Source organism: Aulonocara sp. 'chitande type north' Nkhata Bay, linkage group LG6, assembly GCF_057382095.1.
Source record: "Aulonocara sp. 'chitande type north' Nkhata Bay isolate Kocher_YH1m ecotype deep benthic linkage group LG6, A_spYH_male_GT1.1, whole genome shotgun sequence".
Taxonomy (NCBI): Eukaryota; Metazoa; Chordata; class Actinopteri; order Cichliformes; family Cichlidae; genus Aulonocara; species Aulonocara sp. 'chitande type north' Nkhata Bay.
This window is the reverse complement of record NC_141349.1, coordinates 2,786,331-2,800,120: the sequence shown is the minus strand read 5'-3', so window position 1 is coordinate 2,800,120 and position 13,790 is coordinate 2,786,331. Positions and strand designations below refer to the sequence as shown.

The window sequence follows — 13,790 nt, the reverse complement described above, 5'->3', positions numbered from 1 at the left end:
TTTAGTTGCTACAAACGGGACAGACATGACTGGGGGATAGGACAGGGAGAAAGAATGAAAGAAAGAGAGGGAGAGAAAGAAAACCAAAGGGGAGAAGAGACGGTGAGAAGGGGGGGAAGAAAGAAAAAAAAATGCCTGGATCACCTGTGTGGAGAAAAAAAACAGAAGAGAAAGCAAACAACAAAGAGCAACATAATAAAAAAAACAGCACCATCACAATAAACTAGCTAGCAGTAGATAACAGTAGATACTAAATAATAAACGATATTGTGCAGCACGCAAGGTAGACAGCGCACAATGTGCTTTGAGGCAGCAGCCAAGAAAGGTGTAGTCCGCGTCTGTGAACACCTGTGTGTACACCTGTGTGGATCAGCATGCTTGTATTCCAAAGGTTTCTCCATGTAACGATCTGCTAGGGAGTGTGGGGAGTCATAGCCCCGTCCTCCAGGGTATGAAGCAGGTATGGAGGAGATCCAGGCCCCAGATATCCAGAGGCCCCAGAGTACAAGGACCCGAGGAGGACCACCAAAGGGGGGGAACCGTGCCACCCTCCTGGGAAGAGCTGAGTAGAGCCCCAAAGGCTAGGTCACCCCGTAGCTACGGAGCAGAGGCCAGAGGGGGTTGCAGTGGCGTGCCCGCGGGCTCTGCCGGCAGCCAGCTGTGCCAGAGAGGACCGAGCTTCAGGCCCAGAGGCCAGAGGGCATCCCACCCCCCGGAAGGAGCCCAGCCGGGCCACAGGCGCCCGGCCCTGCCAATCGGCCACCAGGAGTGAGCCGGTACATACATGAGCGCCCAGCCCCAGACGACAAGAACCACCAGCACACCAACGTCTGAGGGCATCAGCCACCGGCAGGGAGTGTGGTGAGGGGAGATAGGCCTCCATACTTTAGAGGGCCTGAGATGTACCCAGAGAGGTTGAGTCTAAGACCCAACTTGACATATAGACACAGACGAACAGGCACATGCGGACACAGACGTGCATTCCCACCCCATATGCACAACCAAATACTCGGCACTCACCCAACATGTAGACTGACACAAATAGACACTGCACAGACAGCCGCACTCCCCAAACATACTCTATATCCCAGGTCCAGGTACCCCCGCCCCCAGAGGAGCAAGCCGCACCTAGACCCAGGAGATGTAACCCTTCTCTCTGGGGTGGAGGCAAGCGGACCACCTCCTTATCTGCAGTAGCAGGGAGGCCCCACATCCCAGGCCCCAATCTGACGGCCAGCACCTCCTCCCAGCCCCCCAGCCCTGACGGCTAACAGAACCGGGGTGAGTGAAGACCTCAAACCTCCCTACGCCCGCTCATATGTAGTGTTACTGTGTGCTGTTCTAAAGTGCATTTAAAACTCAGGAGAGCATGGTACTAGCTTCCTCTCAGAGAGCAGCACGGCTCCTCCCGAAAACCCTCAGTGTCTACATGCATTTAAAATTGAGGGTAGGGCACCAGCGCCAGAGGTGGGTTGGAGTACACCGACCATCCTCTGGATGCTGTAAAACGTGCCCACCCCCAAGGCCCTATACGTATGTGTTATGTGAGAGTGTGAGTAATGTGGATGTCTAGGTTGCAGAATAAAATTGAGGCACAGGCGGCCAGAAGGGGACAGAGGGGGAGTGCCTCCCCTGCACCCTGGTGACATACCTGCACCCCAAGCCCTGCGTGTGTGGGTGGGTGTGGTAGAGCGAGAATAGGGAGGCAGCTGAGGATGGGGAGGGAAGAGAGGGGCAAGTGGCCCCTCCCTGGGACCAGCTCCCCCGCTGACCCCAGTAGGCACCCCCACACTCTGGAACCCACCAGGGCAGTTTGTTTCTGAGTGCCTTTTGATGGTGAAGGAAACTGTACTTACTGACACCTTGACTTTCTTTGTAGTTTCTCTGGAGGAAAAACACTTTAAAATGTTATGATGGTCTGTCTCTCTTCCATTGTTAATTGCCTTTTTCTTGCCATTATTATAGCAACACACTACTCTCTGCAGAACAATACTGTTCAACTGTGTTCCAACGCTGGTTTTATACAGACAGAGGGGGTTGTAAGTAATCCAGAAAAGTTCAAACACTTGTAGGAATTAGTAGCACCAGCTTTTAAGACTTTATCAACCTTTATCGCTGAAGAACAGCTTTAAATTGTTAACCTATTTTGTGTTCCCTGAAAAAGGCCTTCTTGGATTTTTCTGAAATGTACATTATTTTTCAGTTTCGCGTAACCATACCTTTTTTTCAACGTCTGGCAGTTCACCACCTAGCTTTGTATAATTTCAAGCTATTCACTGGACTTAAATGACTTAAATTGCAATAAACCACTGGAAAAATTGTTGTTTTGACCTGTGGTCTAGGTCAGCGGTCCCCAACCCCCGGGCCTCGGACCGGTACCGGTCCGTGAGTCGTTTGGTACCGGGCAGGGAGAATTGAGCTCAGGTGTGAAATGTATGGTTTTCAGAGTTTTTATTGGTTTTCAGCGTTATTTTGTTATCGTTTTTATCGTTAACTCTGTTTTCCTGGGTCTTTTCACGTGTGTTATGAATAAATCTTCTTTTTTCGGTACCGGTACTGGTTTTATTTTGTTGTATTTATCCGCGACACCTTAAAGGCCGGTCTGTGAAAATATTGTCGGGCATGAACCGGTCCGTGGCGCAAAAAAGGTTGGAGACCGCTGGTGTAGGTGATTGAGTGCAAGCTGCCTTTCCTACAAGACCTGTACACCTCCAGGACACTGAGATGGATGGGAACATTGCTGCCTACCCGGTCATAAACTATTTGTAACACTCCCCTCTGGCACGTAGCTACTAGAACCAACCAACACTAGAACCAACACCTTAAGGCAGGGGTGTCAAACTCAAATACACAGTGGGCCAAAATTCAAAACTGGAACAAAGTCGCGGGCTAACATTAATATTTATTGAAAAAAAAAATCTTCCTCCAGATATAAGAATGAATCTTTTCTTATGGACTCAAACAAGTTTTGCTGAAAAACTGAATATGGAACAGCAAAGCTTAATACTAAACAATATATATATTAGCTGTATAATACCAGTAGGCCAGCGCTAATAGTAATTTGGTATGGCTTCGCGGGCCAAATGTAATTAGGCTGCGGGCCAAATTTGGCCCGCGGGCCAGAGTTTGACACCTATGCCTTAAGGCAAAAGAATAGTTACTTTTCCCAGACTATCTGACTACTTTATAATGTCCCCTCACCCCAATCACTGCTCAGTTAATGTGCAACAATAACACTAATTACTCAGGTGATAAAAAATTGCACACTGGATTCGTTAAAAATACCCCCCCCCCCCCCCCCCCCCCCCATTGTATACCTATTTTCTAATTGTATTCTATGTCTATAGGTAGACAGTATAAATTACTTCTTTTGTGAGCATTTATTTCTTTTTAATATTTTACATATTTCTATAGATATTTATAAATTATATATACTTTACATACCATGTATTCTGTTTCTGTGCCACTGTTTTTTTCAGCATCACACCCCAACAAATTTTGTGTTTGCGTACAAATTTGAAACAAACTGCGATTCTGATTCTGACAAGTGACATCTGCAGTGTTTCTGCACCACTGCTGTTGTTGTTGATCTACTGGCTGGACTAAGCTTTCTTTTGTTCTCCTTCCCTCCTTCTCTCACTCACTTTTGCCCTGTTCCTTTCCTTTTGTTGTTCTGTTTTCTTTAAAAAAAAAAAATTATAATTAAAAAAAAATAATCAAACCCTTGTGTATTTGTTATTACTGTCAGTACTAATGTACTACAATGCCCTAGACAAGTGATCTTCTTAATTTATGTATGTGTCTACCATTAGCCGGTACCGATTAAGGACCTGTAAAAAGTTGTTGATGTGCCAGCAGCCCATATTTGTGTCACCTTCAATTATGTCTTCAGACCAATGAGCCGTATAGTTGTGTGTCTATGTTTTTGCACATATTCAAGGAAACACAACTTTCTTCACACTTTGTTAACCTGATCTGATGCTAATCACATTAAATGAGAAAGTAAAAACAAAGCTGTATTATTTCAGAAGTTCTCACGTTTGTGTACGAGTTACTTTAGTACTTTGGCTAAGGGTTTGGCTTTTCATGGTTGGCTGGCGGTTAAGAGGTACAGCATGTATTTTACTAATCATTCTCTGTGCTGTGAAGCAACTGTAAAAGCACAAGTTTCAGAATCAGAAAACTTTCATAATCTTTATGGAAATGATAGGTTATAGTTTCTCGCCCAAAAAAATAAAAGTCACAGACTAAATGAACAATATACAATACAATATATTCTATTCTATTACATTATTAGTTTACGAAATATAACTACATGTGTATATATATATATATATATATATATATATATATATATATATATATATATATATATACAGTGGGGCAAAAAAGTATTTAGTCAGCCACCGATTGTGCAAGTTCCCCCACTTACCTGTAACGTCTTCTGTAAGAAGCTTTTCTGTCCCCCACTCGTTACCTGTATGAATGGCACCTGTTTGAACTCATCATCTGTATAAAAGACACCTGTCCACAGCCTCAAACAGTCAGACTCCAAACTCCGCCATGGCCAAGACCAAAGAGCTTTCAAAGGACACCAGGAAAAGTATTGTAGACCTGCACCAGACTGGGAAGAGTGAATCTACAATAGGCAAGCAGCTTGGTGTGAAAAAATCAACTGTGGGAGCAATCATCAGAAAATGGAAGACATACAAGACCACTGATAATCTCCCTCGATCTGGGGCTCCACGCAGGTCTACAATACTTTTATAATACCTCTAGTGTTGTACGCCACATCCCCATTGAGTTCCTGATGAAGGCTCTTAGGGTCCCATTGATCTTGTACAATTCTAGGCATTCCAGTATCCAGCTGTGGGGCATTGAGTCATAGGCCTTCTTGTAATCAATCCAGGCAGTGCACAGGTTGGTAAGTCTGGTCTTGCAGTCTCGGCTGATTGTTCTGTCTACCAGTAGCTGGTGTTTTACGCCTCTGGTATTCTTACCAATTCCTTTCTGTGTCCCGCTCATGTATTGACCCATGTGCCTGTTCATCTTAGCCGATATGATGCCTGACAGGAGCTTCCATGTAGTACTGAGGCAGGTTATTGGTCGGTAGTTGGAGGGGACCGGTCCCTTCTTGGGGTCCTTGGAGATCAGGACCGTCCGGCCTTCAGTTAGCCATTCCGGGTGTCTCTCGTTAACTAGCAGCTGGTTCATTTGTGCTGCCAGACGCTCGTGGAGTGCAGTCAGCTTCTTCAGCCAGTAGGCGTGAACCATGTCGGGCCCTGGTGCTGTCCAACTCTTCATACTGGAGACCCTTTCTTGGATATCTGCCACTGTGATGGTTACTGGACCCTGTTCAGGGAGGTCGCTGTGGTCTGCCCTCAGATCCTCTAGCCACTGAGCATTGCCGTTATGGGTTGCGTCCTTCTCCCATATGCTCTTCCAGTATTGCTCCGTCTCCAGCCTTGGTGGTGCTGTTCTTTTATTGTTCCCTTGCCACTGAGAGTACACCTTTTCTAGGTCTGTGGAGAACAGCTGGTATATTCTCCTGCCTTCTATCTCTCTGGTGTACCTCCTCAAGCGGCTGGCCAAGGCTGTGAGTCTTTGCTTGGCAGTTTCCAAGGCCTCAGGTATGGACAGCTTGCTGTATTCTTAGGCACCTTCTTTGTCGCACCTTTCTGCAACTCCATTATATATATATATATATATATATATGTGTGTGTGTGTGTGTGTGTGTGTGTGTCTCAAGAACATTACAGAGGTGAAATAAATGATTGACATTTAACTGTAACCTGTAAAACTTTATATTTTCTTATTTTACTGTAGATAATGTGCAAAAGGGTGTAACTATTGCACTCTGTACTTGTGCTTTAGATGGAGTTGTACAGGGAGATGGCCACAGGCAGGAAAGATTTCTAGTGTTGTTCAGTGGTGCTTTTTGGTAATCTCAGTCTCTCATTTAACGTGCTCCTGTGAATAGCCAGCACGTCATGGAGTGGGTGGGAGGTATTATCCAGCATTTTCTTGGACAACATCTGCCTCTCAGACACCACCCTAAGGGAGTCCAGCTCCGTCCCCACAACATTACTGGCCTTACAGATCAATTTATTTAGTCTGTTGCGACCCCCAACCTGCTGCCCCAGCATGCAACAGCATAGAGGATAGCACAGGCCACAACAGAATCGTAATAAATTCTGAGCATTGTCCGACAGATGTCGAAAGACCTCAGTCGCATCAGAAAATAGAGACGACTCTGGTCCTTCCTGTAGAGTGCAGTGATGTAATTAACCCAGTCCAGTTTATTGTCTATGTGTACTCCAAGGTATTTATAGTTCTCCACAATGTACACATTGACTCCCTTTATTGAAACACGAGTCAAGGGTTTCCTGGTCCACAATCAGTTCTTTGGTCCTTGTCATGTTGAGCTACAGATGATTCTGGTTTACAAAGGAGTCAACCACAGCCCAGTACTCCATCCCATCACCCTCACTGATGCATCTAACTTCCACGGAGTCATCAGAAAACTTCTGACGATAAAAGGTCTCTGTGTAAATGATAAATGGCCTGTATATGTATAGCGCTTTACTAGTCCCTAAGGACCCCAAAGCGCTTTACACATCCAGTCATCCACCCATGTGGTCATCCTCCCTGTGTAGTGGCTGAAGACCGTGGTGTAGAGGGTGAAGAGGAAAGGGCAGAGAACAGTCCCTTGTCGTGCCCTTATGTTGCTGATAACATTGTCAGACACACAATGTGGAAGATGCACATATTGTGGTATTCCTGTCAGGTAATCAACATTCCACCAGAGAAGCATCCACGTGCATCGCTGTCAGTTCATCACCCAGAAGGTTGGCCTGAATGGTATTGAAAGCACTGGAAAAGTCAAAAACATGACCCTCACAGTGCTCGCCAGCTGGTCCAGATTGGCGTAGCTAGATGATGCCGTCCTCAGCTCCGAGGAGGGGCTGATAAGCAAGCTGAGAGGGGATCCTGATGTGGCCTGACTACAGGCTCGTAGCTAGTCAAGAATTAGTCTTTTAAGGGTCTTCTTCACTTGGGAAGTCAGCACCACAGGCTTGTAATCCTGGAGGCCACTGGGAGGTGGCGTTTTTGGTACAGGAATGAGAGATGATGTCTTCCATAGCACTGGGACCCTCTGCAGACTCAGATTCGACATGAACAGTTTATGAAAGACTCCACAAAGCTGGAGGGCACAGCCGTTGAGGACATGGAGACTCACCCCATCTGGTCCAGCAGACTTACCTGAGTGGAATCTTCTCATTTGTCTGCGAACCTGATTGTGAGTGGAAGTGATGGGTGGGGGAAGGGCGTCAGGACTAGAGAAGGCAATGGTGGAGTGTGGAAAGAGAGGGAGAGAGAATGGTGTTGCTGTGGATTGCAGGCTGGCTATGAGTAAATCAGCAGGAGGTTGAGCATCTACTGCTGTGTTGAATCTGTTGAAAAACACAGGTTATGTAGTCAGTGAGGTTCTCAAAGTTTCTCCCACTCTGTTACGTCAAAACTGCACTGTAGTTCTGCTAAGGCCTTCTGATCTGACCTACCCAATGGTGGGAGGTAGGAGGAACTGTATGCATCCATAACATACAGCAAATTCTCTCCCCCTTGGTGAGATACACCACATACTGTGTGAAAGTTGGAAGTGTAGTGTCCAAGAGGACATGGTTGAAGTCACCCAAGATAGAAATGAAGCCGCTTGGGTGCTGAGTCTGTAACTGAGCTATAGAGGAGTGCATAGCGTCACATGCAGCTGTGAGGTTTCCTGAGGGAGGACTTTAAACAGTCACCAAGATTACATGGGTAAATTCCCGGTGCAAATAATACGGCCTGAGTCCAACAGCACACAGTTCAATGTTCGGGTAACAAATCCGCTCTTTGATTTTTATCTGAGCAGGTTTACACCACCGGTTATTAACAAAAATGGCAAGCCTCCCCTTCATTCTGCTTACTGCTTGCAGCACTGTCCCTGTGGAAGCCTTCCACTGATGCATCGTCATCTGGAATATCCTGGTGAATCTGTGATTTGGTGAAACATATCAAGCTATAATCCTGATATTCCTTCTGACTCCGTGCTAGTGCTGTTAGCTCATCCATCTTTTTTGCTAGCAACCGAACGTTCCCCATTATAATAAACAAAAGACATGGTTTGACCCTCCTTCTCTCTTTAAGCCTGCTCTGTCTCGCTGTCTCCTTTCTTCTCCTCTTCTGTCCTCCATCTCTGCATCCTTGGTGCTTTTGTCTCCAGATTTCAGCTGGTACTTCCGTGGGTCTGATTGATAAGCCGGCTGGCTTCAGGACAATCAGCTGATCTCTGGAGTAACCAACCCATCCAGTGTCAGCTGCTACACCACGGTTCCATTGCAAAATGAAAGTAACAGTTCCACTGCAACAAGCAGAACAAAAATTCTCTTGATTCAAATGTTTATTAAGAAAAAAACTATTAAAACAGACAAACACTCTAAGTACTAATTAAAGGACAAAGAAATAAGTCAGAAAATTTTTGAAGTACAGAGAAAAAGCAGGAGCAATTGAAACAGCCAGCATGCTGGTTGACATATGTACACTCGATGTGCAATTTCACTACAGATGATCTTTCAAACCATCTGTCCTCTCTGTCCAAAATGTGAACATTGGCATCCTCGAAAGAGTGACCTTTGTCCTTAAGATGCAGATGGACTGCTGAGTCTTGTCCTGTGGAGGTGGCTCTTCTATGTTGTGCCATGTGCTTGTGAAGTGGCTGTTTGGTTCACATTTTGGACAGAGGACAGATGGTTTGAAAGAGGAGTGAAAGAAACCATCTATGTCCACTGTGAGCGACCATCTTTGAACAGAGGCGGTGGTTTACGACACCAACTCTCTGCCATCTATAATCCAGTTTTGAGATCCCTTCCCAGACGCCTTAACGCCCACTCACATCCTGGGCCATCTGACCTCAGGAATTCGCATGATAAGGTCGGGCCAGGTTTCACAATGAGCTCACCCGAAACCCTGGCTGATTGGGACCCACACCCAGTTTCACACCTTGGCTCAGGGGATTAGAGGATCATCAGGGGGTCCTTTTGTCCCTCTTTGGGGGGTTACTCCCACTAGGTTTATATCTGGGACTCTCCACCATTTGATCTTAGAACTGAAGACGCTTCTCGGATGAGAGGTGAAACGTCTTCAAGTAACTTAAAGAAGTCCAGACGCTTTTCTTTGCAAGCTCCTTTGACTACGATACAGAATGCCTTGCCAGGCACAGAGAAGTGAGTGATGCCTCTCCAGTTTGTGCACTCGGAGGTGTTGCCCTTCTCTGGTAGCTTGACTATGGCGCCCTTTCGCCAGGGCAGTACTGTGCCACTTTGCCAGCACTTGTTGAACAGGGTCATCAGTTCTTCCACCATGGCTTGGCCGCCAAGTTTTTCTAAGCCATCCGCTTTGTTGTTTTTGAGGCTCTTGATCGCGATCTTCACTTCCTCGATGGTGATTCTGCCAGTGTTGACCCCTAGCTCATCTTGGGAATTCTCCGCCTCGAAATTGTACGTCGTGGCAGGCTCTGGCTGGTTAAGGGTCTCTTGGAAATGTTCAGCCCATCATTTGTTTTGCTCTTCTTGGGCGATCAGGAGCCTTGACAAAATGGTCCTCGATCCAGTAAGCTCGTTTACTATGTGGTATAGGGTCTTGGAATCATTCCGATCCGCTGCATCCTGAGTTTCAGCACCTTTTCGTTCGAGCCATACTTTCTTGTCTCTCCGACAGCTTTTCTTCACTAGCCGATCTAATTCTGCGTAGCGTCAGGTTCCTGCCTCTCTGGCTTGTTCGGTTTTGGCCTGCTCTCTTTTCAGCAACTACGCTTCGCATAGCAACGACAGTGTTTGGTGTATGATTCTTTATCCAAAACTCACTCCCACAGTCAATATCTTTTCTGTCTAATCTTTCCTAAACAGCTACTGCCAACAACTACAGCTTACTAAAGTTTCATTTAAATGTAAAAATCTGAAGTGATACCACTACACAGTGGTGTATAAGACAGAACTCAGAGGTGGAGGTCACGGAAGTCACTGGTCAATGAATCTGGCTGTCAGGTCCTTGTTCACAAGTGAAGGGAGAGCGGAGTAGGAGACTGTGGAATCGATTGGCATGTCCAGTCTGTTGTGGTAAAAAGAGCTGAATGTAAAAGTAAAACTGTACTGTTCTTACCCTCACTTATGACCAATGTTCCCTCTAAGCTGCGCACGTGCGCAATTGCGCACTGCTGGCACGGTCTCTGCGCACAGAAAATCTGCGTTGCGCACAAAAAAAATCTAACCTGAATTGAAATTAAAATAAATACTTTAACAATTCTGTTTTGCAGTGTTAGTCAGTGACTGGCTGCTCCCGTATGGGATTAGAACGATGCCACCTTATCCCATAGTCCAGCCAATAATGTGATTTACATTCGTATATACGCAGCTAATCAATGTTGCTGACAGGCTTTTGACAGCGTCTTTATGTGCCGGTGTCTTAGCACACCGGTGTTTTAACTAGCAAAGCGGCGTGGCTGATGTGGAGTGAAGCCACGTTAATGACAACGTGTAAAACCATTGGAGATGTGAGGAGGACAGACGGAACAATTGACGGAAAAAGTGTGGACTTTATACCAGTTTTTAAATTGTGTCAATCGGCCACGTAAAACCAGAGTTATGATAAAAATATCTGCAATGTTTGATTTTCTTGCTGAATGCTATCGTTGTTTATATTTACTGTGGGAAGAAACTGTAAAAACTGCGTTTTATAAGAAAAAAGGCTCGAAAGCCTGTGAGCAAAAACAAACTCCACCCCCTCTCCCTTTCCTATTCGTCCAAAAAAGTACCACGTCGACCAATCAAAAAATGATATGGCAACGTGGCATCTGGTTGTTAAGAAACGGGAAGAAGTTTTAGGAGTGACGGCGGTCCTTTGAGATATGAGAGATTTGAGACGTTTAGCGCAAATCTTGTGTAGTTAGTGTGTAGTGTAGTCAATAGTTTTGTTGTGTGTGACTGTTGTTCTCCTTGATCTCATAGTGGACAGAAATTATTTTTTGGAGTGGCACAAATAATTTGTGTGGCATCAAATTTGATGCAGAACAGCTGATTGTTCTGTAAATAGATTGAAGTGTTTATTTAAAAACACCTTGGCTGCATTTAAAAAAAAAAGCTGCAAAAAACTTTGTTGTTTGCCAAACTGAGTTACTTTTTTGAAGAAGTAACTATATAATTAATTGCCCAGCATTGGTCATTATATACTATATTTTGCAGACAGAGTTACAGACTCTCTCCCAGACCACAGACTCATACTCATAATACTAGTCAGAGCTGTATAAAAAAAAGAAGAAAAAAGTAAGTTATGTTTTCGAAATTGGAGTTCAAGTTATTTTTACTTCCAATAGTGTTAACATATTACACAGGTCAATAACTAGATTTTTTTTAACTTTTCATTATAAGTGGGCTAAAGCAGTTAATTAAAAGTACCGTAGTCTAACATAAATGTAAATGCTGTAATTTTATTATTTTAATAAACCATGTAACTTGGATGGATACGATGCTGGCGTGACCACAGTGCACACGTCTGATGTCGCTCACAGTGGTCCAAGGGATCACTCGGGGAGTTTGTGTGTTCACTCAGACACGTGAAAAATTAGAGGGAACATTGCTTATGACCTGCTCTGGCTCTGGTTAGTGACTAAAAGAATGACTCAAGTGGTGTCTGGAATCTACCCACAGCTTTCTCCTAGAGATAGGGTGAGGAGTTAGGTCATTCAGGAGGGGCTCAGATTAAAGCCAATACTCATTCACTTTGAAAGGAAACATTGGTAGTAGGTAATAACTTTGAAATGACCACATTATTGTGTTCTTGTTTCTATTACCACTTTATTACCGAGCTGTATTTGCATGGTGTTTGGGCCCTTATTATCTATTTACATAAATTTCAGTGTAATATTACTCAGCTGTAATGACTGTTGCTACCATGACATTACTTGGATTTTTTTGTTGTTATTTCTTTGGTAATTGCATGGTAATAAACTAAACTGCCACATTATTACTAGGGCTGGGTATCGTTAGTGATTTCTATAATCGATCTGATTCCAGTTCACAAGGTCCCGAATCAATTTGATCCCCGATTCGATTCCATTTGGTTCCATTTGAAGCAGGGAAATTTTCCTCAGGCAGTCAGAAATATTATAATTCTGATGATTTATCAGTACTGACACTTGTGAGACTTCATCAGAAGTGTGACCATTATAGGAGATGCCTTTGTGCCAAAGTAACTGATTACAAAACAGAAAAACATTCTCCTGGCCTCGCTTTTTATAGCAGATAACCTTAAAAATATTCGGCAGTAGAACAAAAACAAAAGAAAACCATGAATCAGCATTTGAACATTACCCAATGCTGCTGAAGTGAAGCAGAGTGAAGTTACAGAGTTTTATCAGAGACACAGCTAAGCATTTTGCAATTTGGTATAAAACATTTAAACTTCTTCGGTATTGAAAATCAGAAATTATTCTTGTCAGAGGTCATTTTTGAAAAAACAAAACAAAGAAACAACAAAGCAGTGGCCGACAGCGCTGTAAACAAAGGTAGACTGGTGCATAATAAGCAAGCTAATAATGCAGAAAACAGATTTGAGATGGGAAACTGTTCTTGAAGTACACTGAGAGAGAGAGCTGTGTAGGAAGTGTGATTTTATTGTGGTGGAAGCAAATCAGCAGAAGTAGGAGAGAGTTAATGACAATATTTATCAATTGTTAAGCGTAGTTTAGATCTTCTTTTGCTGCTGGTTCAGTGAATTTTGGTCAGAGAGTGACGGAACCTGCAGCTTCAGAATCTGTGAGATGTCGGCTTTGATTCTGATGTGTCGGGTCTGTGCTTTGTTTTTACGTCTTTGTGTGGAATCTGCTCTCATTTGCTGTTTTGTTTGGTGGTTGTTGAAATAAAAGCTTTAACCTGAGATTCTAGTGTTTCTGGCAAAATACATTTATATTTAAGAATCGATTCAGGATTTAATGAATTGATATTACGTTATTCGGAAAATCATTGGCTGGATGGATGCTGATAATAGTTTAGTTTGTACTTTGGAAAAATCAAAATGTAATAATGATAACTTCTTATTTGAGGACTTTCTTTCTCAACTAAATATAAACCTACTCTATCTTGAACTGTCCTGTAGTGACTCGTTTCAGTTCTATTTCTTTCAGGGTCACATTAACTCTTTTGCATAAGATATGTTCTATTTTCTAATAATGTTTCTTTTTGATCCCACCCTTCCACTATGTAGGCCTCGTTGTTAAATCACCATTAGTATCTCAGTTGGGAGCCAGTTTGATGTTGCTCGGTGAAGTTTGGTAGAAATAGATTAAATTGAGATATGTTTTGGTTTTGTTTTGCAGATTCCTCTGATCAAAGTTCCAGGGCAGCTCCCCACTGTAACCAAACAGAACCAGATGACTGCTGTGATTCGGCGACTCCATTGGAATTCACAGAAAAAGACAAGAACAGAGGTATGTGCATATATGTGTATTCATACTGGTGGTGGTTCCTAACAGCTGCCTCTTGGAAGCAAGATATGAATGCTGACCACTCAACAGAGGAGGTCCTATGCTTTGCTAATGAAAAACAGTACCTATATGAGTATTTAACTGAACAGTTATACCCAATAATTTATATGTCATTCTACATCAAGCACGACAGTTTGGTGCAGGTCATCCATGCAACATGTAAACACATTACCCCAGTTGGTTATTAACTTGAAATGATATTTGGAAAAACACC

The 13,790-nt window shown here is 43.8% G+C and overlaps 1 long non-coding RNA gene across 1 annotated transcript in view; it reads left to right on the top strand.

Annotated features, from left to right (window-relative positions):
- LOC147326998 (uncharacterized) overlaps positions 1 to 13,515 on the top strand; it is a 291,452-nt gene extending 277,937 nt beyond the window's left edge. Inside the window, exon 3 of the long non-coding RNA XR_015130012.1 lies at positions 13,409 to 13,515. This is a non-coding gene — a long non-coding RNA (uncharacterized LOC147326998). The remainder of the gene's footprint in view (positions 1 to 13,408) is intronic.
- Positions 13,516 to 13,790: the final 275 nt, after the last annotated feature.